The sequence below is a fragment of the Cottoperca gobio genome, chromosome 8, assembly GCF_900634415.1.
Source record: "Cottoperca gobio chromosome 8, fCotGob3.1, whole genome shotgun sequence".
NCBI classification, from domain to species: Eukaryota; Metazoa; Chordata; class Actinopteri; order Perciformes; family Bovichtidae; genus Cottoperca; species Cottoperca gobio.
This window is the reverse complement of record NC_041362.1, coordinates 19,728,358-19,750,514: the sequence shown is the minus strand read 5'-3', so window position 1 is coordinate 19,750,514 and position 22,157 is coordinate 19,728,358. Positions and strand designations below refer to the sequence as shown.

General features: G+C 38.6%; 1 long non-coding RNA gene across 4 annotated transcripts; it reads right to left on the bottom strand.

Annotated features, from left to right (window-relative positions):
* Positions 1–3,047: 3,047 nt before the first annotated feature.
* On the bottom strand, positions 3,048–20,975 carry LOC115012450 (uncharacterized). 4 transcript variants are annotated; one of them, XR_003832686.1, is made up of 7 exons: positions 20,851–20,975; positions 20,247–20,377; positions 17,790–17,931; positions 16,664–16,770; positions 9,363–9,430; positions 4,353–4,483; positions 3,048–3,445 (listed from the first exon to the last, which is right to left on the bottom strand). It is a non-coding gene; the product is annotated as an uncharacterized LOC115012450 (long non-coding RNA). The 4 variants fall into 4 exon arrangements; XR_003832685.1 differs by lacking the exons at positions 3,048–3,445; positions 4,353–4,483; positions 9,363–9,430 and adding an exon at positions 12,388–12,585; XR_003832687.1 differs by lacking the exons at positions 3,048–3,445; positions 4,353–4,483; positions 9,363–9,430 and adding an exon at positions 16,199–16,248.
* Positions 20,976–22,157: the final 1,182 nt, after the last annotated feature.

The window sequence follows — 22,157 nt, the reverse complement described above, 5'->3', positions numbered from 1 at the left end:
TTATATTGTTTTATAATACTTTTCTGCTCATAATAATCATTTAATCATTTTTCGATCATTCATTTCCATTCATTGATAGGTAATTTTCTAAATTAAATAATCTCTTTCTAAATTAATAAATCAAATGTACTAAATAAATTCTTCTTGAACCTTAAAACCAATAAATCAATAATTTGCTAAGTGTTCATTCATCTTCATTTGTAGTTCATGTAAATCAAATACACAATATATTCATCATTATAGATATTATTTATATAAATTTAAATTTATTTAAATTAATTTACATTTCATAGCACATAGATTGTGGCGATTATATAGATAATTTATACTTCATATTACCTGCTTAGTTTTCTGACTGTTGAATATCACTTAAAGTCCTGTGCAATCGTTCGGATTGATTATACATATTTTATTATTTATAATATGTGTACTTATTTTGCAACTTAATGTGCTTTTGTTTAGTGGTGTATAGCTAAACTTGCTCTAACATTTTGTTTTGTTTTAGGGAGAAGGAGACAGAGGCAGAAGAGAGGAGAGCAGGGAGAGGATGGACAGGCTCTTCTCTCTGCTGGAGAAACTTGTAGATAAATAAAATGTAAATTAATTGAAATAAATAATATATATGGTTTCAAGGTTCAAGAAGCATTTATTTAGTATATATGATTTATTAAAAAGATTATTTCATTTAGAAAATGAACTATTAATGAATGAAAATGAATTATCTAACAAAGAAAATTAATAAACAATATTACAACAGTTACACTATATACAGATAAAGTTTGGCTGCGTACGGAGTCCCTGGTGGTGCTGCTGGACTTAGATGGGCAGCCACAATACCCTGGTGTCTTCTGATGGTGGGCATCCTCTGGGGTGGTCTCCAGAGTGTGTATGGGATGCCCATGTATCGATTACATGACAGATCAGTGTGTTCAATTTCATAGCAATCCATCCAAGAGTTGTCACAACATTTTATTAAAACCCAAAAAACCTCATGGTGGCACTAGGGGTAAGTTGATGGGATCACCAAAGTCAGTAAGTAACTTACAAATGACTAAAGACATTTAAAACGACTACAAAGACACGCAAAGCAACTGCAAAACACAAACTGCAAAATAACAAAAGAGCCACAAAGAGACACAAAATGATTTCAAGAAGGGGAAAACTGCAACAGACACAAAATGACTACATAAAGGTGAAAACAGCCACAAAGAGACGCAAACAGTACAGTAGTACATACAGTAGTTTTAAAGTGTATTGCCTTATATGGAATATAATGGAATTCTATGAACACATACCAATTCCAGAGTGTTGAAAAATGTCATGTCATAAAAATTATTATCTCACATACAAAATCCAACAAAGAACTGTTCATTCCCCACAAAACTAACAGAGAGATAAAGAGTACAAACAATGAACGAAAAGATGATTGCAAACCAACACTTTGCTGAAATGGATCTTACTAAAAGCATGACAAAACTGACCCTGGAGGAGAAAAGAGTGGAGGTCAGACGACAAATGTACATTGAGCTGAAAGTAATGGAGATGACGCGCAAACATACAGTCGCTCTGTAGATCCTGCATAAGTGCAAAAGGGACAGAGAGAAGAGAGAAAAAGGTGACCGAAAGGGCACTGAAAGTAAAAGTGGAGAAGACTAGGAGGCAGGAGTTCCTGGTTGAAAAACAGCAGAACCAACTGAAAACAGAAAGGCTTCAGTGGCAAAACATGATTATGGTGAAGGAGGTCACAAGCCCCACTTGTAGTTTGAGTGCTCTGAAAAAAGAGCAAGAGAGTAAGCTAAGCTCTGCTGAGCTCTGCCCTTTGATGGGAGACAAAGTCTACCCAGAGAGCCTGCCCTCTGACCCCAAGTCAGCTGACATGAAAAAGAAAACTCTGCACAACAACTGGGTTGAAGAGAAAAAAATGGACAGTGTGCCTGACAAAGACAACAGCTCCATCTCTTCTTTGCTGCAAAATCAAACCCCAAATGTGAAGGTGTGTATCATAATCCTTCCATTCCTCTGCACTGACATTGTAACTAGTTTGTTTGTATTTCATTTTAAGTAAACTTTTATCTTCTTTTGTCTTAAGAAAAAACAACCATGTCAGGACCACCAACCAATATCGTGTTTAAACGTTAATATCGTCATATCACACAAGCCTAGTGTAGAGTAAAGCATCTGAGTGGTTTTGATGCATGAACAACCCAATCTCATCATCACACTGAGTCATCTCATCATGCACATCGTTTCAGATCCTGCACGACATGATAATCATGATCGTGTCGTGTCCCCCCACTGTATGAACTGAGCGACACTGTGGGTGGGGGGTGTGCAAATCTTAAGATGCCACAGTCGAATTGAAGTCCACCAAGCAGTTTGATAAGCACAAATCATCATTCATCAGGATGTGTCCATATGGAACCAGGAATTTGAGACATTTCATCTGTTAACTGAAAACTTTGACTTACTGGGGGCTGTAGAGGAAACATCAGTGGAAAGGGGGAAATGCATTCAACAGACCAACATCGTCATCCCAAGAGCCACGTCACTAGAGCTAAAAGGTGACGGTGAATTAGCAAAGTAAGTTTTTCATTGTACGGTACAACTGTCTGTTTAACTGTGCATATGACAATAAATACCTTGAATCTTGATGGTTACTGGTTATGCATGAATGTGTACACCTTGGCACAGGTGTGTGAAATTAGATGTACTGGTTCGAGCTCTCTGAAAGGGAGTGTGCATTGTGCATTTTGTATGTGCAAGCACCTATTCATTAAGTCCATTTTCTTTTTATTATTATTTTTGAGTGACAGGAATTGGATTTTTTAGACACCACTTGAAAATATACCAGACATACTGTACCTGTGCTCAAAACAGGTTTGATTGTACACACCCACACATTCAAATAATGTACGTCCACACCTCAGTACTAGACAAAACATTGTATTTAACTATCAAATTAACTCACTCAGCTTTTTGTCCTCTGACAAAATCTGTGTCTTTCTGTATGTGTGTGCGTGTGCGTGCGTGCATGCGTGCGTGTGTGTAGCAATATGTCTGAAGGCAGAATACTGTCAGACGTAACCTTTGGACAAAATGTTCACAAATAGTATTTCTGATGCAGATGCATTTTAAATAAACGTAATAGAAATCCATTTTTAAATGTTTTTAAAAGTATTTGAAATTTTCATCAAAAGCATCATTTTTTACATTTATATACAAACTCTTGAAACTGCATTTACAACCAGGAGTCTTCCACAACTATCCACTTGTAGAAGACTCCTGTGGCTGTGGACAGGACTCTTGCCACACTTGTGGAAGAGTAAAAAATGCTTAGCCTTTTCAAGTTGCTAAAAACAACAATTCTCCACACGGGAGGAGCTTGGTTGTTTTCAGGGTGGTGTGGCTGTGAGCCTCTCTCATCGACCCTCTAGGACTCAGTCTCCTGCAAGAGAACAGAACCAGGTTACCATCATGCTTGTATAGTGTCGCTGATGACCTGATTCTGTCCAGCTGTCTGATCCCCAGCTGAGCCACTCTCGACTCTCTCCAGCAGGCGGCGCAATGACCACACTGCACCACCACACTGCGTTTCTTTGTTTTTACATTACATTACATTACAGTTCATTTAGCTGATGCTTTTGTCCAAAGCGACTTACAATAAGTGCAAACAATCATTAGGATACAACTTCGAACAGCAAGAATATTGCAAGTACATCAGCTTCAAATAGGTGAAATCCTTTAAGTGCAGAACAATAGCTTCAAATAAGCCAAACAAAAGTGCAACATACACAAACAATAGAATACAAATTCAACCATTAGCTACAATAAGCCAAACCAATGTAAGTGCAACATTCAAAGAACATAATTGTTTTTGTTTTTTTCATTTGTCAAGGTGCAGTCGAAACAGGTGAGTTTTCAGTCTGCGACGGAAGGTGTGAACACTGTCTGACTGACGCAACATCCTCCAACCAAACCAAGATAACATTGTGTTTTCACAGTCCTGGTGTCCCTTATTTAATGTAATGAGTCATTTAAAGTTTGAAGTGTGCATATATAGAATGAAACTAAAACTGATTTTTTGAACTTTCAAAGAAAATTTAAGATCAAACTTTTCCCCCACAAAAGAAACACACATTTTGAATTATTATCCATTTAGATTACAGAAATGCACTACTGGGCCTTCCTAATGAATGTACTATAATTACAATTGCAGCTAATGTTAAACTCACCAAGCAGCAAAACAGTGTATCAATGTGTGGTTTTTTAAATGTCAAAAGATTTTCAATCATATACATTTCTGATGTTTTTATGATGTTCTAGTGCTGTTACACTGAGTTTGTGAGATGTACCTGAGGTGGATTTCTCCTGCCCCTCTTCTGACTCATCCATCAGCCGCTGTCTCTCCTCTGACCTCACAGCAGCATATTGTGTCCGTCTCCACTGAGGTAGTGAAGGTGGAAGAACCAGTACCAAGAAATAGCTTGTGATGGTGTTGGGATTAGAGAAAATAAGAACCAAGAAGAATAACTTCATTTGAACTGTGAGTAAAAGAAGAAAACAAGGCTGAGACAAATTTAAGGACTGAAATCAAGTCAGGTTGAATTGATTGTGGAATCCAAAATGATAGTTAACAAAGTACTATAGTGAACAATAACTTAGTTTTTGGATTTTTTCATACGTACTGTTTTAAACCTTCTGTCAATGGGGAGGTCGTTCCACCATTTTGGAGCCAGGATAGCAAACAGGCGGGTTTTGTTTTAGGGGAATCTGGGTCCCACTTACAGCGATGGAGTATTGAGCTGATTGGCCGATGCAGAGCGAAGTGAACGCGCTGGGGTGTACGGTTTGACCTACGTCTGGATGTAGGGCTAATCCATTCACAGCACGGTAGGCGAGCACCAGAGTCTTGAAGCAGATTCGGACTGCCACTGGTAGCCATTGAAGGGAACGGAGAAGCGTTGTAGTGTAGGAGAACTTTGGTAGGTTAAAGACCAGTCGGGCTGCTGCATTCTAGATGAGCTGTAGAGGTCGAATGGCACATGCAGGCAGTCCAGCAAGGAGGGAGTTGCAGTAGTCAAGACGTGAGATGACAAGAACCTTCGTCACCTTTTGAGTCAGTAGTAGTTGTATCCTCCTGATGTTGTACAGAGTGTGTCTGTATGAGCGGGTTGTTGCAGCAATGTTGGTACTGAAGGACAGTTGGCCGTCCAGTGTCACACCCAGATTCCTTGCAGTCCGAGTCGGGACACAACAGAGGTGCCAATGTTAAAGGTAAGGTCTTGGATGGGAGAGCCCTTTCCCGGAAGGAAAAGGAACTTGGTCTTGTCAAGGTTGAGTTTCAAGTGATGTGCAGCCATCCACAGAGATATCAGCCAGACAAGCCGAGATCCGTGCCTCCACCTGGGTTTCAGATATGGGAAAAGATAGAATCAGTTGACTGTCATCTGCGTAGCTGTGGTAGAAGCCATGAGAGTGAATAAAGGAGCCAATTGAGTTGGTGGACAGAGAAAAGAGGAGGGGACCCAGGACGGAGCCCTGAGGTGCCCCGGTGGGGAGTTGAAAGGGGTAGAAAGATTGAATAAAAAAATATTTTATTTTGAAAGAGGTTTTATTTTGAAAAAATCACCGGATACATCTGTCTGTGCTTCTGTGTCTCTTGACACATGTCAAGACATTCTTCTCAGTCAAGAGATACTTTACTTTAAAAAAAATTAAGCCCACACGCAACAATGACTGGGAAACAAATGTCTTTAAAGAGCTTTTTTGGAAAAGGGAAAAGACCCAATGAGGATGCATTTAAATGACAATATCAGGAGTCAGTTAAAATACGTGTTTATCGATACAGGTGATTCTCATGCATCGGTTTCATGTAAGATATTTTCTGACATGAAACAGGTCCGTGCCACAAAAAAGGTTGGAGACCGCTGCAGGGAGAGAGCAGAGCCTGAGACTTCCAGTTCTTGGAGGGTGTAGAGGAGGATCTGGTGGTTCACTGTCAAACGCAGCAGAAAAGTCCAGAAGGATGACAACAGAGGAGAGGGAGGCTGATCTTGCAGCGTGAAGTTCCTCAGTGACAGCGAGGAGGCTATCTCCGTTGAGTGGCCTGCCTTGAAACCAGATTGGTGCGGATCGAGAAGGTTGTTCTGGTGAAGATAAGACGGCAGTTGATTAAGGACTGCACACTCAAGTGAAGCGAGACAGGTCTGTAGTTGCTCACCTCAGACGGGTTGAGTGAGGGTTTCTTGAAGAGAGGGTTCACTTTTGCCTCCTTAAGATTGTTAGGAAAGCAACCAGTTGTTCAGGAACTGTTGATGAGATGGATGAGAAAAGGAAGGAGGTCAGGAGCAATGGACTGGAGAAGGTGAGAGGGGATATGGTTCAAAGTAGTTGACAAAGTAGGACGGTAGGAGGCAAAAAATAAGTGGGGGAGTGGGAGGATCAAGGAGGGTGGAGAAGATAGAGAAATGTTTTTTGGGGTTGCAGAAAGAGGATTTAATTTTTTGTTGGAAGAAAGTGCTTTTTGCTTCGGAAATGGAGGAAGAGAATGAGGAGAGAAGAGTCTGAAAGGCAAGGAGGTTGTCAGGGTGTTTTGATTTCAGCCATTTTCTTTCAGATCCCCGTAGGATGGTTCTGTTAGCACTCACAGTCATCTAACCAGGGAGCTGGAGGGGACTGGAAAACTTGCTGCAAGGTTAGAGAACAGAGTCCAGAGAGGAGGACAGAGTAGAGAGGAGAGTGTTTGTGGAAGAGTTGGCAAGCATGAGTGAGAAGGAGTCAGGTGAAGGAAGGGCCGAGAGGACAGCTGAGGCAAGAGAAGAGGGAGAGTGGGAGTGGAGGTTACGGCAAAAAGGTGCAGTTTTCAGGGAGATAGATTTGCTAGATTAGGAAAGGGGGAGAGAGTAGGATATGAAAAAGTGATCAGAGAAGTGAAGCGGGGTTACAGAGAGGTTCGAGGTAGAGCAATTTCTGGTGAATATGAGGTCGAGGTGGTTGGCAGCTTTGTGAGTAGGTGGGGATGGACACAGGGAGAGAGCAAAAGAAGATAGGAGAGATAGTAAGCCTGTTGACTTCTCTGACTGGATGTTGAAGTCACCGAGAAGTACGAGCAGAGGGCCATTCTCAAGGATGTTAGAAAGGAGAACGTCCATTTCCTCCAGAAACTCCCCCAGAGGACGGTATACAGGACTGTCTCAGAAAATTAGAATATTGTGATAAAGTTCTTTATTTTCTGTAATGCAATTAAAAAAACAAAAATGTCATGCATTCTGGATTCATTACAAATCAACTGAAATATTGCAAGCCTTTTATTATTTTAATATTGCTGATTATGGCATACAGCTTAAGAAAACTCAAATATCCTATCTCTAAATATTAGAATATCATGAAAAAGTATACTAGTAGGGTGTTCAACGAATCACTTGAATCGTCTAATTAACTCGAAACACCTGCAAGGGTTTCCTGAGCCTTGAAAAACACTCAGCTTGGTTCAGTAAACTAAATCACAAGTATGGGGAAGACTGCTGATCTGACTGCTGTCCAGAGGACCATCATTGACACCCTCCATCAGGAGGGTAAGACACAAAAAGAAATGTCTCAAAGAGCAAGCTGTTCACAGAGTGCAGTTTCAAAGCACATCCACAAAAAGTCTGTTGGAAGGGGGAAATGTGGCAGGAAACGCTGCACAACCAAGAGAGATGACCGCAGCCTTAACAGCATTGTGAAGAAGAGTCGCTTCCAGAATTTGGGGGAGCTTCAAAGACAGTGGACTGAAGCTGGAGTCCAGGTATCAAAAGCCACTGTTCACAGACGTGTCCGGGAAATGGGCTACAATAGCCGTATTCCCATGGTCAAGCCACTTCTGAACTCAAGACAACGGAAGAAGCGTCTGACTTGGGCTATGGAAAAGAAGCACTGGACAGTTGCAGAGTGGTCCAAAGTCCTCTTTTCAGACGAAAGCAAGTTTTGTATTTCATTTGGAAGTCAAGGCGCCAGAGTCTGGAGAAAGGCTGGAGAGGAGCAAAATCCAAGTTGCTTGAAATCCAGTGTGAAGTTCCCACAGTCAGCGATGGTTTGGGGAGCCATGTCAGCTGCTGGTGTTGGTCCACTGTGTTTCATCAAGCCCAGAGTAAATGCAGCTGTGTACCAAGAGATTTTAGAGCACTACATGCTTCCGTCTGCTGAAAAGCTCTATGGAGATGAGGAATTAATTTTCCAGCATGATCTGGCACCTGCCCACAGTGCCAAAACCACCAGTAACTGGTGTACTGACCATGGCATTACTGTCCTCGATTGGCCTGCCAATTCCCCTGACCTGAACCCCATAGAGAATATGTGGGGTATTGTGAAGAAGCTGAAAGACACCAGACCCAACAATGCTAATGAGCTAAAGGCCGCTATTGAAGCATCCTGGGCATCCATAACACCTCAGCAATGCCACAGGCTGATTGCCTCCATGCCACGCCGCATTGATGCAGTAATCCGTGCAAAAGGATTCCCAACCAAGTACTGAGTGCATTAATGGACATTTTCAAATGTTTGATTTTGTTTTGCTGTTATAAATCTTTTTTTTTTTACTTGGTCTGAGGAACTATTCAAATTTTTTGAGATAGGATTTTTGAGTTTTCTTAAGCTGTAAGCCATAATCAGCAATATTAAAATAATAAAAGGCTTGCAATATTTCAGTTGATTTGTAATGAATCCAGAATGCATGACATTTTTTTTTTTTTTTTTTTTTTTTTTTTTTTTTTTTTTTTTTTTTTTTTTAAATTGCATTACAGAAAATAAAGAACTTTATCACAATATTCTAATTTTCTGAGACAGTCCTGTATGTGATGTATAAGCCATAGTAAAATTGTGTTGAAGTGAAAACCTCAAGTTGCACTGATTACTGTTTCACATAAATAGTTTAACCTTTACAAATAATAATTAAGCTAAGAATTCAAGGTTAAGTTAAAATACATAATTTATTTTGCATGTTTAAAATAACCTATAGACATTTGAACAGGCTCAGCGGGAGTTATCTCCACTTCTGAGAACCTTTTTGAAAACAAAACAGTAATGACCGAACAACATAAAACTAGAATACAAATAAGACAAATTAAAATAAGCTTTGTAATACTGTTGATGAACTAGACTGATGAAGAGGTATTAGACTGAAGAAAAGAAAATTTAGCCCATTTACTACAACATGTTTTACTTTACAGACATGTAGAGCAGACATGTTGTAAATGTAAAGCATGCTAAACACTAGCATGATTATTTCTAATTTACTATCATATACTTTCAATACTGTAATTATCCAATCCGTAGCTTGAGTATAATGTAAGGTACAGTGAGCACAGTGCTCTGAAGACTTTTACCTTGTTTGTCACTGGGGATTACGGGATAGACGAGGCCAACAGCAGCTCATCACCCAGTGCATCCAACTCTGAAACAACAGTCACTGTTGAGTTAGGCATCAGAACATTTAGGTTTTGGTCAGTTAATGTGATGCTGTGTTTAGTAGATCCTGGAGTAGGAGAAAAAAAAATGTATAAATATTAGCATGAGCACTTCCCTGAGTGAGTCCCTAAACTGTGGGAGATTGTTTATCTGGAACGAACAGATGTATCGTTTTGACCCCACCGCTCACTGAATTTGTACATTTGTCTTATGTTTGCAGAGTTTGCATATTGTACTTTTTGTACAGTTCCTAACTACCTTTAATTTTGATTGTTTTAAACTGAATGTAGTTAAACTGAAGGACAAATTAGAAAATGTTACCCTAAAGATTTATGACTGTAAAGTAACTACAAAATCGGTCTAAATATTAAAGTCTAAATAAATTTAAGCCAAAAGGATGCACGCACGTATGAAAAATTAAATAAACAATCTTAAACTATATTTGGTTAGTGAACCACAACATTTTACGGATTAGGGGATCGTGAAGTTCATCCGAAACAGTCGGTGTGTGAAGATAATTAATTCATCTACAAATACACTTTTCTTTCTTGATACATCACGTTATGCAGCTGTAGAACAAATATTCAGATGTGAGACTTACAAGATAAAATGAGTAAAGTTAATATTCAAAGGCAATGTTTCAGTCAGGATTTAAAGCTAACTAACTTTACCAAAGTAACATATTTGGTAACAACTAACTATAGCTACATTCGCTAACTATTTCCTAGCTACTTGAGCGATGGTTAGTAAACTTACATTTTCATATCTATTATCTGGTAACAATCGTGTCACATCATGCACAAATCGTATTACCGTATGCAACGGTCACTGTTATCGTTTGCCCTGACATTTTGGTTTTTAGTGTCCTTTAATTAACGTACAACACAAATTACGCGGCTAGCTTTAGCTAACTGTTGCTAAATAACTACTTCTGGAAACAGTTCTAACGTCTTTATTTATTTATCTTTTGTCAACGGAAGATCACATACAGACAACAAATGTACATGAAACTGATCAAAATTGAAATAACTAGAAAGTATTTGTTATTGTTTTTAAAGTGCAAGCATATTGTAATTACACAATAAATATAAAAACACATGAGTTTTCACCCGTCAATGTTGCCATATTTAAGGAGCTGTTGTCAAAAGTTAGTTGTGGAGTCAAACTTAATCAATAGAACAATGTAGAAAAATGTAGTGTTGCGTGTGAGAACAACTCACAGCAGGCTCTGTGGCGCAATGGATATCACATTCATTTCTAGTCAAACACTTAAGAAGTGATCCAAAGGTTGTGGGTTAGAATCCCAGCCGAGTTGAACTTTTAACAGGATAGCATGTTGATTTCACCTAATTTGACTCTTCCAAGCTGGACATCATGTCATAAAGAAGTGTCTTGCGACTCTGAGATATTAGTAATACACTAGCCAGAGTGTTACCCTCATGTCAACAGTTTATACATGTCTGCTAATATTTAAGATGTTCGAACGAGAAAGGTATTTTGATGGGAATGTCCATAGATTCAAAACCTCTTGAAAGATGTTATTAAATGTGTCTGAGATGTTTAATACCAGGGTCAAAGTCCCTTCAAATATCAAACTCAGTGTGCTAAGAATATATTCGGAGGACTTAATACAAAATGTGTGTGTGTAGACTCAACTTTTGTGTTATTACTGTATGTTTCTTTGATGTGATTTTATAACTAAAGGAAATGACATTGAACCTAGTTAAAAATAATGTCCATCAAATGCTAAGAAACTAGGGGAGAAGATAAGCTAATTAACACTTAACAAAAGTATATCTGTGGCTGATCTTTCATCATTCTTTTCAGGTATTTGGTTATAAACCAAAATATTGACAAATTTAATTGTTGACCTGATGATGGCGCTGGATGTGAAGATGAAAAAGTGTACTTGTTGGGGAATAATTATCCAAAGTTGATTATATTGTTCTACTTTGTTTTTATGGTTCTAAAAGTTTTTCTTACAGTTTTTGTATAAGCTAAGGACAAAGATTTGGTAATTAGTATTTTGATTAAAAAAAAGATGACTGCAAGTGTTGTATATATTGTATCTATGGTGACCTCCACTGTCTAAAATATATCATGTGCTGGTGATAAAGCATATCTTCAATAAAGATTGAAAGTGAAAATAAGAAACAGTATCATCTCTGGCTCCATTCACTGGGAAAAAAAATGCCAAAGTAGGCCTTCAACTGCGCTTGATAACCAGGGAATTCCCCCGTGGACCGGACCGTCTCATTTCGTAGACCTCTTGGTTTTCTGAAGGCTGGATTCTTGCACTGGATGAGGACATTTCTTACAGTTTCTGAGTCTCCACACTCGCCATCGGGGTGTTTCCCAATCAGAGTCAGACCACACCTAAGCCCACAATGTCCAAGTATTTTCTATTGCAGGCACAATTATTTTTGGCTTTTTCCAAAATGTTCCTGCTTGGTAAAATAAGACGTCCCCTTTTCCCACGTATTCTGCCACATTTCTTTTACAGACTTGAAGTGTATTCTCATGGTCTATATTGTAGTATAGTTTCCATTGAGTTCTAGTTTAGCATTCTTTGTCAAGTAATCTGCTTCCTCATTTCCCTCTACACCCACATAAAACCCACCTCACATCCTGCTCTGTGAATTTTGTATAATGTGTAGATAGGACCTCCATTCTAGTTGCAAATGAGTCAGAACTTTCTTTACTACATCAACTGATTTTTTCCCTTGTTCAGTAGAACAACTGACTGGAGGGCACACATTAATATTAAAGATACAAATTACCAGCTCTTACCTGTATTGATCTATTGCATAATACATTCTAAATCCAATTAAACATTATCCCTCTAATCCCAGCACCATATAATACGATTAATATCAATTTTCAATATCAAGAAAGACTGCCACGTTACTTGACATAGCTTTATTTATTTATAGCTTTATCAGCTTCATTCCTGCTGCCTTCAAATGCTGCAGAGGTTTCATGAATTGAAGGGGCTTTTCATACTATAAACCAGCAGTGGGCATCAGATACTGTAAGAATCATTCACATGCAGGTTGGTTTTCTGACTTTCCTGCTGTGCCGAGTTCGGTTGGAGAGAGCTCATTAACCTCTTACAGTGTGGGGGAATTTATCCGAAAAGACCTACAAACGACATACGCAAAGTAAATTAAAGCTGCTCTTCAACCATTTGCACCATATGCATGGTTTTGTTCTCATTCAAAACATAACACTCTTAATGTTCTTGCAAAACAGAATTATTCCAAGTGCTTGTGGCACTGAGTCATAGTCTGATTATACTGAATTTGAAGAAAATAAACTCCTTATCAAGTTGACACTCATTGGCTATTGAAGGCTGTAGATAAGGCATGGAAACTCCGATCGGCTCAAATGAGGTGTCAATCGAACCCTTAGAGTCCAGTCTCCATTTTGGAATGACGTGCTCAGCGCTGAAGTCACGCAAATAACTTTTTTTATAAACGGAGTATAAACGGAAAATCACACACAGATCAGCTGATTTCAAATTATTCAACAGCTGTTTATGGACGTGACGATCAATACGTTTTTACTGGAATCGATCTGTTGGACCTGTATAATGACACAGGAGTGTTCTTTTTTATTATTACAGATTACAGGATTATTATGAGGCTTCATAGGTGAGTTGGCTCAAAGTTATGAGGAGCTGATTGTACCTGCTGTTGTGATTGTGATCTCAAAGTCGACAAGATTCTAAGCTTTCTAATGAGGTATGGCATGGGTACCACATCCAGCATGGTGGACTGTACACAACACACGGCAAAATAAAACTCCTGCTGGGCCCAAGGGCAGGCCGTCCACAAGAAAATGTTACGTATCGTTAACCGCCGCTTAAACAAATAGCAACACTGCAAGAAATTTACTTTGAGAATTCACTGCTTCTCCAGTTACGTGCAGGTTTTTATTAATTTTTATTATTATTTGTAAATAATAATTCTTTTTTTATTAATTGGAAATACATTCTAAGGCAAAACCCAACTGTTGTCTTGTGTAGAAAAATGTGGCAAATTAAATACATAGCACATTGTAAGAATCAAAAGTTCCCACTTGTGTTGAACGAGGAACGTTTGACGTAGTGGATGTGGGCGGAGGCAGGAGTACGTTGATTCATGGTCACGTTCTGCCATGTTGATCAGCACCTTTACATTTTGACTAGGCCCACATGTTTGCCTTACATTATGGCAATTATTGGAAAAAATATATTTTGGTATAAAATTAAATATAAACTTATCAAATTCAAAATAAAACTCATGTAATGCTTTTAAAAATCAAACCGATGAGCATCTTTAGAAGCAGTTTCAGGGCCTGAACTCTGTTTCATTTTCAGTGAGGTTTTCCACCAAGATGGCTGCTGCACAATAGAAAATCAAAGAAATGTATATGGCTTGGCAATATTAGCAAAAACCAAGGCATTATTTTCATGAAGACAAATTCTTCTATTTTGATTACATCATAAGATTTGTCTTCTGTAGGTTTAATTTTCAAATGTGTTAGCATCACTAAAGGAAACACCCAGTCTGAATCATGTCGTATCTAACTGCCGGGGAACAGTCACACACATGGACACAGACGGCTTTACCTCAGTTTGTGTGTAGTGGCAACCTCTTGTGACAGCGCGTCACTCAAATGCATTTCCTGCTCCAGTTTGATTTTCCTTTCGTTTAAACTTTGGCCATTTTCCCGTTTCATCTCCATCTAAATATATTTACCCATTATAGTAGGACTATAACCAACACTGTAATTTATCATGCAACTTACAGTACTCTAAATTAAGTTGCATCTTAAGAGCATTCTTAAGTCTGATTCTTAGTTTGACTAAGTGAAAAAGAAAATTGCCAGCAAAAGCTGATATAGTTCTATAGATAGAGAGATATCACTAGATAGATATCACTAGATATCTATCTATGTGATATCTATCTAGTGATATCTATATATATATATGTGATATATATATATATAATATATATATATATGTGATATCTATCTAGTGATATCTAGAGATCTCTAGATCTAGAGATCTAGAGATCTCTAGAGATCTAGAGATATATATATATATATATATAGTTATACAGGACTGTCTCAGAAAATTTGAATATTGTGATAAAGTTCTTTATTTTCTGTAATGCAATTAAAAAAACAAAAATGTCATGCATTCTGGATTCATTACAAGTCAACTGAAATATTGCAAGCCTTTTATTATTTTAATATTGCCGATTATGGCTTACAGCTTAAGAAAACTCAAAAATCCTATCTCAAAAAATTAGAATAGTTCCTCAGACCAAGTAAAACAAAAAAGATTTATAACAGCAAAACAAAAAACATTTGAAAATGTCCATTAATGCACTCAGTACTTGGTTGGGAATCCTTTTGCACGGATTACTGCATCAATGCGGCGTGGCATGGAGGCAATCAGCCTGTGGCATTGCTGAGGTGTTATGGATGCCCAGGATGCTTCAATAGCGGCCTTTAGCTCATTAGCATTGTTGGGTCTGGTGTCTTTCAGCTTCTTCTTCACAATACCCCACATATTCTCTATGGGGTTCAGGTCAGGGGAATTGGCAGGCCAATCGAGGACAGTAATGCCATGGTCAGTACACCAGTTACTGGTGGTTTTGGCACTGTGGGCAGGTGCCAGATCATGCTGGAAAATGAATTCCTCATCTCCATAGAGCTTTTCAGCAGACGGAAGCATGTAGTGCTCTAAAATCTCTTGGTACACAGCTGCATTTACTCTGGGCTTGATGAAACACAGTGGACCAACACCAGCAGCTGACATGGCTCCCCAAACCATCGCTGACTGTGGGAACTTCACACTAGATTTCAAGCAACTTTGATTTTGCTCCTCTCCAGCTTTTCTCCAGACTCTGGCGCCTTGACTTCCAAACTGAAATACAAAACTTGCTTTCGTCTGAAAAGAGGACTTTGGACCACTCTGCAACTGTCCAGTGCTTCTTTTCCATAGCCCAAGTCAGACGCTTCTTCCGTTGTCTTGAGTTCAGAAGTGGCTTGACCATGGGAATAAGGCTATTGTAGCCCATTTCCCGGACACGTCTGTGAACAGTGGCTTTTGATACCTGGACTCCAGCTTCAGTCCACTGTCTTTGAAGCTCCCCCAAATTCTGGAAGCGACTCTTCTTCACAATGCTGTTAAGGCTGCGGTCATCTCTCTTGGTTGTGCAGCGTTTCCTGCCACATTTCCCCCTTCCAACAGACTTTTTGTGGCTGTGCTTTGAAACTGCACTCTGTGAACAGCTTGCTCTTTGAGAAATTCCTTTTTGTGTCTTACCCTCCTGATGGAGGGTGTCAATGATGGTCCTCTGGACAGCAGTCAGATCAGCAGTCTTCCCCATACTTGTGATTTAGTTTACTGAACCAAGCTGAGTGTTTTTCAAGGCTCAGGAAACCCTTGCAGGTGTTTCGAGTTAATTAGACGATTCAAGTGATTCGTTGAACACCCTACTAGTATACTTTTTCATGATATTCTAATATTTAGAGATAGGATATTTGAGTTTTCTTAAGCTGTAAGCCATAATCAGCAATATCAAAATAATAAAAGGCTTGCAATATTTCAGTTGATTTGTAATGAATCCAGAATGCATGACATTTGTTTTTTTAATTGCATTACAGAAAATAAAGAACTTTATCACAATATTCTAATTTTCTGAGACAGTCCTGTATATCTCCTCACTGGCCTGGGAACGCCTCGGGATCCCCCAGTCGGAGCTGGAGGATGTGGCCGGAGAAGGGAAGATTAGGGGTTCCTTACTGGAGCTGCTGTCCCATATAATGTAAAACCATCAGTGTTCTACATGTGGCATGTTTTAATACATAGTATACATTTTTAAATAGTTTTTTTTTATACATTTTCAAACATTCAGCGACCATCTTCTAAAAACCAGTCAAACCTGCTACTACAGGTTGCCTTGTGTGTGAATGGATCAGACCAACCTTGTAGCTGCTTCTTTGTTCTGCATGCAGTGCTAAACCTGAAATTCAAATGACCTAGAGCTTTCATACTCTCCAGTTACATAAGTAAACACATTCCTCTCTGGCTTTGTTGACTTGTTGTAACAAAGTATGCATTTCGCCATGATTCGTCTAACCCAGCCTTCGCCAACTAACTGTTGAGTCATATTTTATTGTAATGTAAAAACCGCAACCCTTCATACTGTGTAGTGCAGCATACCTGGTATGAGAGTGGAGGTCAAAGGCCGTACTTTAAAACCCTGAATAGGATACTGCAGAGGAGAGTTAGGCGAAGCAAACAGCATTCTGGATAATACAGACGTAGTCCTGTAGGGGAGAAGAGGGGGGATTTACATTGTTTGTTGCAGGTGACACGTATACAGAGAAGTTAAATTAACTTAATGGGCAGACAGATAACTAAAGCAGTAATGATGATGTATGAGCTTCTGTGATAGAAGTATAGAGTAGGCTATGGGATGTGTGGCGGAGAGAAAGAAAAAAAACTGTTGATTTGACAATAAATGTATGATGTAACGTCATAATTACATATACAAATATGAATGTAATCATTACACACAATAATTTAATAATAAAAACTATAATAATTATACGACAATGAGGAGCAAGACCAGACCTGACAGGCGAGAGGTTTTTTTTCCCCCCTCCCCAATTGTACCCAAGAACACCGTTTAAAAAAAGATATAATAACTAGAGAAAGAATATTGGTAAGATTGGGTTTTACTTTGTGAAATAGGGTAGCCATTTCATGGGCAAACACGTGAGAGTAATAATAGTAAAGCACATTGTAAAAATGTGGTAACAATGATCACACTTTATCATCCGGATATGCTCTGAGTAATAATTGGGTGTGCAATCAAGCAGAGATTGGGGTTAAAAGAAAGGGTAATATGCTCCCAATAATACAGGTTTATTCATTAATGTAGTCACAACATTCATGGGATGATATCAGTGAGTTACGAAATATCTCGTTGAAAGAAACAGTGGATGGAGCTTGGCTGAAAAGCACTTTATGGTCTTCATATAACAAATGTTTCGCATTACTATACTATAGACACAGTAAGGGAGCAGATGGTATGTTGTTACAGACATGCCGTCCCTTTATTAGATTGAAATGTGCTTGCCTCATTACAAAAAATAAACACCAATATGTTCATTACTACAATTAGCCTAGGTAGTATCTGGTTGTTATCTTTAATGATCAGGGAATTGACCCAGGATCACCAACAAGATGGTTATTACCAAGTATAAGTATGACTGAAGAAAAAAGGTAATTAAATAAAAGTACCCCATTCACCCCTGCATACATTCAACACGCCATCCACTACCTGGCTTTGTGTTGTTTGAACTCTTTAGCTCGCCGTTGCACCAGCTGCTCATACTGATCCTTAGGGAGGCCACCTTTGAGGAGCACTGCGCCGGAAGGACAAGTGCACGGACCAGGTGGATGAAGATTACTCGGGTAGCAACCTGGAAAGGTGTGAGTCATATGGAAGTCAATTCGGTTTTCATCATTGTATTATTATCACCTAAGAGCTACATAGTCCCACCAAGCAGCTACCTCCGGTTCTGGAAAGTGAAGCCAATGCATAAGTGCCCTAAACTTTTATTCTCTCAACTGTCAAGCAGGGTAGGGTTCCACTTACTTCTCACTTCCTGACAAGTTTATGGTCTCAATCTCTAGTTTCAAGTCTTCTTCAATAAAGCATGATGTTCATTTTGTAAATGATGTCCCATTTAGAGTAAAATAGAAGACAAAGCAGGGTATGCTTTAGGACAGGGCTACCTCATGATTGACAGGTCACCATCACACAAAGTCTTCAGATTTGGGCGTTATCGTCTTATAACTTTAACCCTTTCAGTGCATTTTCAGTTCATGGAAGTTAAGTGTAACATTTTGGTTGCCTAAAAATTCAGTGTTCGGTTGTACAGTCCACTCTCTTGTGTCACTTCTGCATAAGGAAAACCAAGATGGCGATAGCAAAGATGCCAAACTCTGGGCTTCAAAACCAATAGGTGACATCATGGTGACTACTTGTATACAGTCCATGTGTCCAACATTGCTGAAGGGCTTTCACAGAAGTACTTTAAATCAGACTACTTATTTATACTCTAGGGATAAGGATGTTTTATCATTTCACAAATATAATATTTTGAAGCCAAATTATTGTCTGTTCATTTTATTTTAAGTCATACTGTAGTTAATGACAGGAATATGGAGTTATCATTTTAAAATCAGATTTAGATTAGGACTGCACTTGCTCAGTCGGTGGGGATTTAGCTTGTACTCCTGCCAGTAAATCAAAGCAAATGTATTTTTACAGCCTATATCACAAGTTAAACATTTGGGCTCAGTGGGCTTTACAGACTGTACAGGATAAAGCACCCTCCGTCCTTAGACCCTCGCACTGCACAAGGAAAAACTCCCTAAAAGAAACCTCAGTCAAAGGTGGAAAATGTTAGAGAGACAGAGGAGGGTTCCCTCTCCCAGGACGGACAGACGTGCAATAGATGCCGTGTGTACAGAATAAACATAGTAAAAAAACATACATGTACTATTTAAGCACATTGCCATTTGAACCAATACATTTTCATAAGTGGATGAAAATGAGCCGCTGGGTTTGATGGAAACAGACACACATATATACACGTGTACATACATACACGTGTACATACATACACACACACACGTGTGCACACACACACACACACACACGTGTACACACACACACACACACGTGTACACACACGTGTATGCACACATGCACACATGCACGTGTATATATACGTATATATGTACATACATACACGTATATATGTACATATATACGTATATATGTACATACATACACGTATATATGTACATACATACACGTATATATGTACATACATACATACACGTATATATGTACATACATACACGTATATATGTACATATATACATATATACACGTATATATGTACATACATACACGTATATATGTACATATATACATATATACACGTATATATGTACATATATACATATACACATATACATATACATATATACACATGTACATATATACACGTACACACACACTAAAGCCTGATCATAAATGTCAATATTGGATTTCAAAATAAGGGAAATGGCGTATATTTTTAACAGCTCTCAGCCCCCCCAGACCCTACCCATCTAATGTAAATGTAAACACATAAGGGACGGGTATATACACATTCAGGAAATACATGTTTATTTAAAGTATGTATTAATTTTGCAGACATTATTTATTAGTCAATATCAATTTATTTGATGATGGCTGAGTTGTGTGGCTTTGTATGCATTAGTAACTATTAACACTACTGTAAGTAAGAGTTATTTGTAGTGATTAATTGACAAAGTATTGTGTGGCCCACAAACCCTGAGTGATTTTCTTATTCGGCCAACTTGCTAATGAAGTTGAATAACCCTGCATTACAGGTATGAAACCTTTTGAATCTCCTCCCACAGGATTGAACAGAGCCTTCTCAAATTTGATGAGTAGAAACTCAAGAACTTCAGAATACCAAATTGTGAAGCTTCTATGTTTTTGTGGAATGGCGTTGCCATGGCTAGGAGGGCAATTTGCATGTTTCGCATTGATACAGGAAGCTGTTGCAAGTTTACTTTACATTGTCAAATCTACATCCCCATATTGAAAATTAGTCATAGTGCAAACTGCTGATAACAGGAAGTCAGCCTTATGTGAAAAAGATCATTGGATTTACATTGTAAAGTTTTTAAGGTCACCCATGCACACACACACCTCAGTTTTTGTTGAGTGGGAACCTCTTGGATTAGCTCTCCATGAACATTATGGTAGACCATCATATATATCGTAATCATCAGACACACAACAGTTGCCATCTGAAGTTCAAATCTTTTACACACAGCCATCTGTAGAAAGACACAAATTAGGCCGTGGTCAAAAGATGCAAGTGATTAATTTATAAAGCATTTTATGTTTTGGCTCATAGTTCCTAAAAACTGGAAGTTCAGTTTAAGAGAAGACAAACAAGAGACAATGTCTATAAAACACCAGGAAATAAAAGATCAGAAAAAAAACTAAAAATCTTGAAAAACTAAACCAAATATGTAATTGTGACAAATACATTGCCTTTTAATTTGTTTTGCATGTTTTTGCTTTGTAAAAGAAAATGGAATAAATTAAAGTACACATATCCATCAGTTAACTACCTTGAAGTCAGTACAAAATATGACAGTGTTTAAATTGATTAAATTTGCACTGAAAATGGAAAAAGTAGAAAAATTATAGCAAATATAGTCGGCTAGAGTGACCTTACTAGGATCTACTATGCACTCATTATCAACATTACAGTTGGTTACATTATAGAAACATTAGTTCATACCAGTTTCTTTTCCCGACGCCCCTCTTGTCCAGTGTGTGAAACGTACAAAGACTGGAAATAATTGTATGGAAAGTAGGCTACACCATCCGTCCTCCTTTTTCTCTTGCACCTGTCTTTTCATAACGCTTAAATGGAATCAATTGAAGCAGGGTTTAAGTAGTGATTGGTGGGCAGGTGTGATGATTGCTGATTCTGGGCAGGTGAGTAGTGAGAAGGAGAGAGGACAAGAGGGGGAAGGGAAAACAAACTAACAGACAAAACCAAAACACACTAAGCACAAGTCACTCATACTAAAAGGAAGAAAAATAATAAAAACCACACTCACACCAGGCAGGCATGTGTCACGGGGAAGGAACCTTGACAGCAAGTACACAACGCTTTCTAAGAAAATTGAGTTTGTAAAATACTTTGACCAAACTTAAACAATTACTCCATCACAGTCCCCATTACACTACTCTCCCAACAGGCTACATCCCATAAAGTGAAAGAGAGACAAACAGACTGAGAAAGAAAGCGACGGATCTAGCGAGAGAAGGAGAGAGAGAGAGCAAGCGAGAGAGAGTTTATCCCCATGAGGAAAGGACAGAGCAACAGAGTGAAAATATTGACTTCATTATTTTAAATGTAAAACAATGGATTAAAATATTACTGCAAATGCAAATTCCAGACGCACAGATCTGTGAAAAGGCAAGGTTTAGTTTGTCGTAGCTGGACAGGGGCCGACCAAGATTTCCCAGGCCGATTGTCTAGGTACAGGGTGCAGGGAAACTCAAGGGGATGGCTAGGAGTTAGGTCAAAAGTTATATCTGGCCAGGAGGGTGACCAGGAAACATGGCATGAAACATGGAAGCGGTGGTGCCGCTCTAGGGAAAGGGCAGGAGATCGAACTAGCGAGCGTAGCCGCTCTGGAGGAAGAGCAGGAAGTTGACCAGGTGCCTTAAAAAAAACTAATCTCTATGAAGAGATGTTGTGGATTACAAAACCTTTGGAACCACTACACTAGCACATCAAGTGTTTATAATCCACAGCTGAAAATAGTTCCCAATAAATGCACAATTTGTTCCTATGTAGGTTACATTTTATAGACTAAATTACAGGGTCAAGCAGTTTTAGGAAATTACTAAATAGTTTGTATAACTGAAACTTAATATTTGTGACTCATCAGACTTACATCTTCAGTAGAAATGAATGGGTTTGGGTCAATGTGCCACAGACAGGGCGCACAACATCATCTTTGGGGACCCTATTATAATATTAATTTGTGATTAAGCTGGAACATCCGGACCTGAAAAGTAAAGCCAATGCGT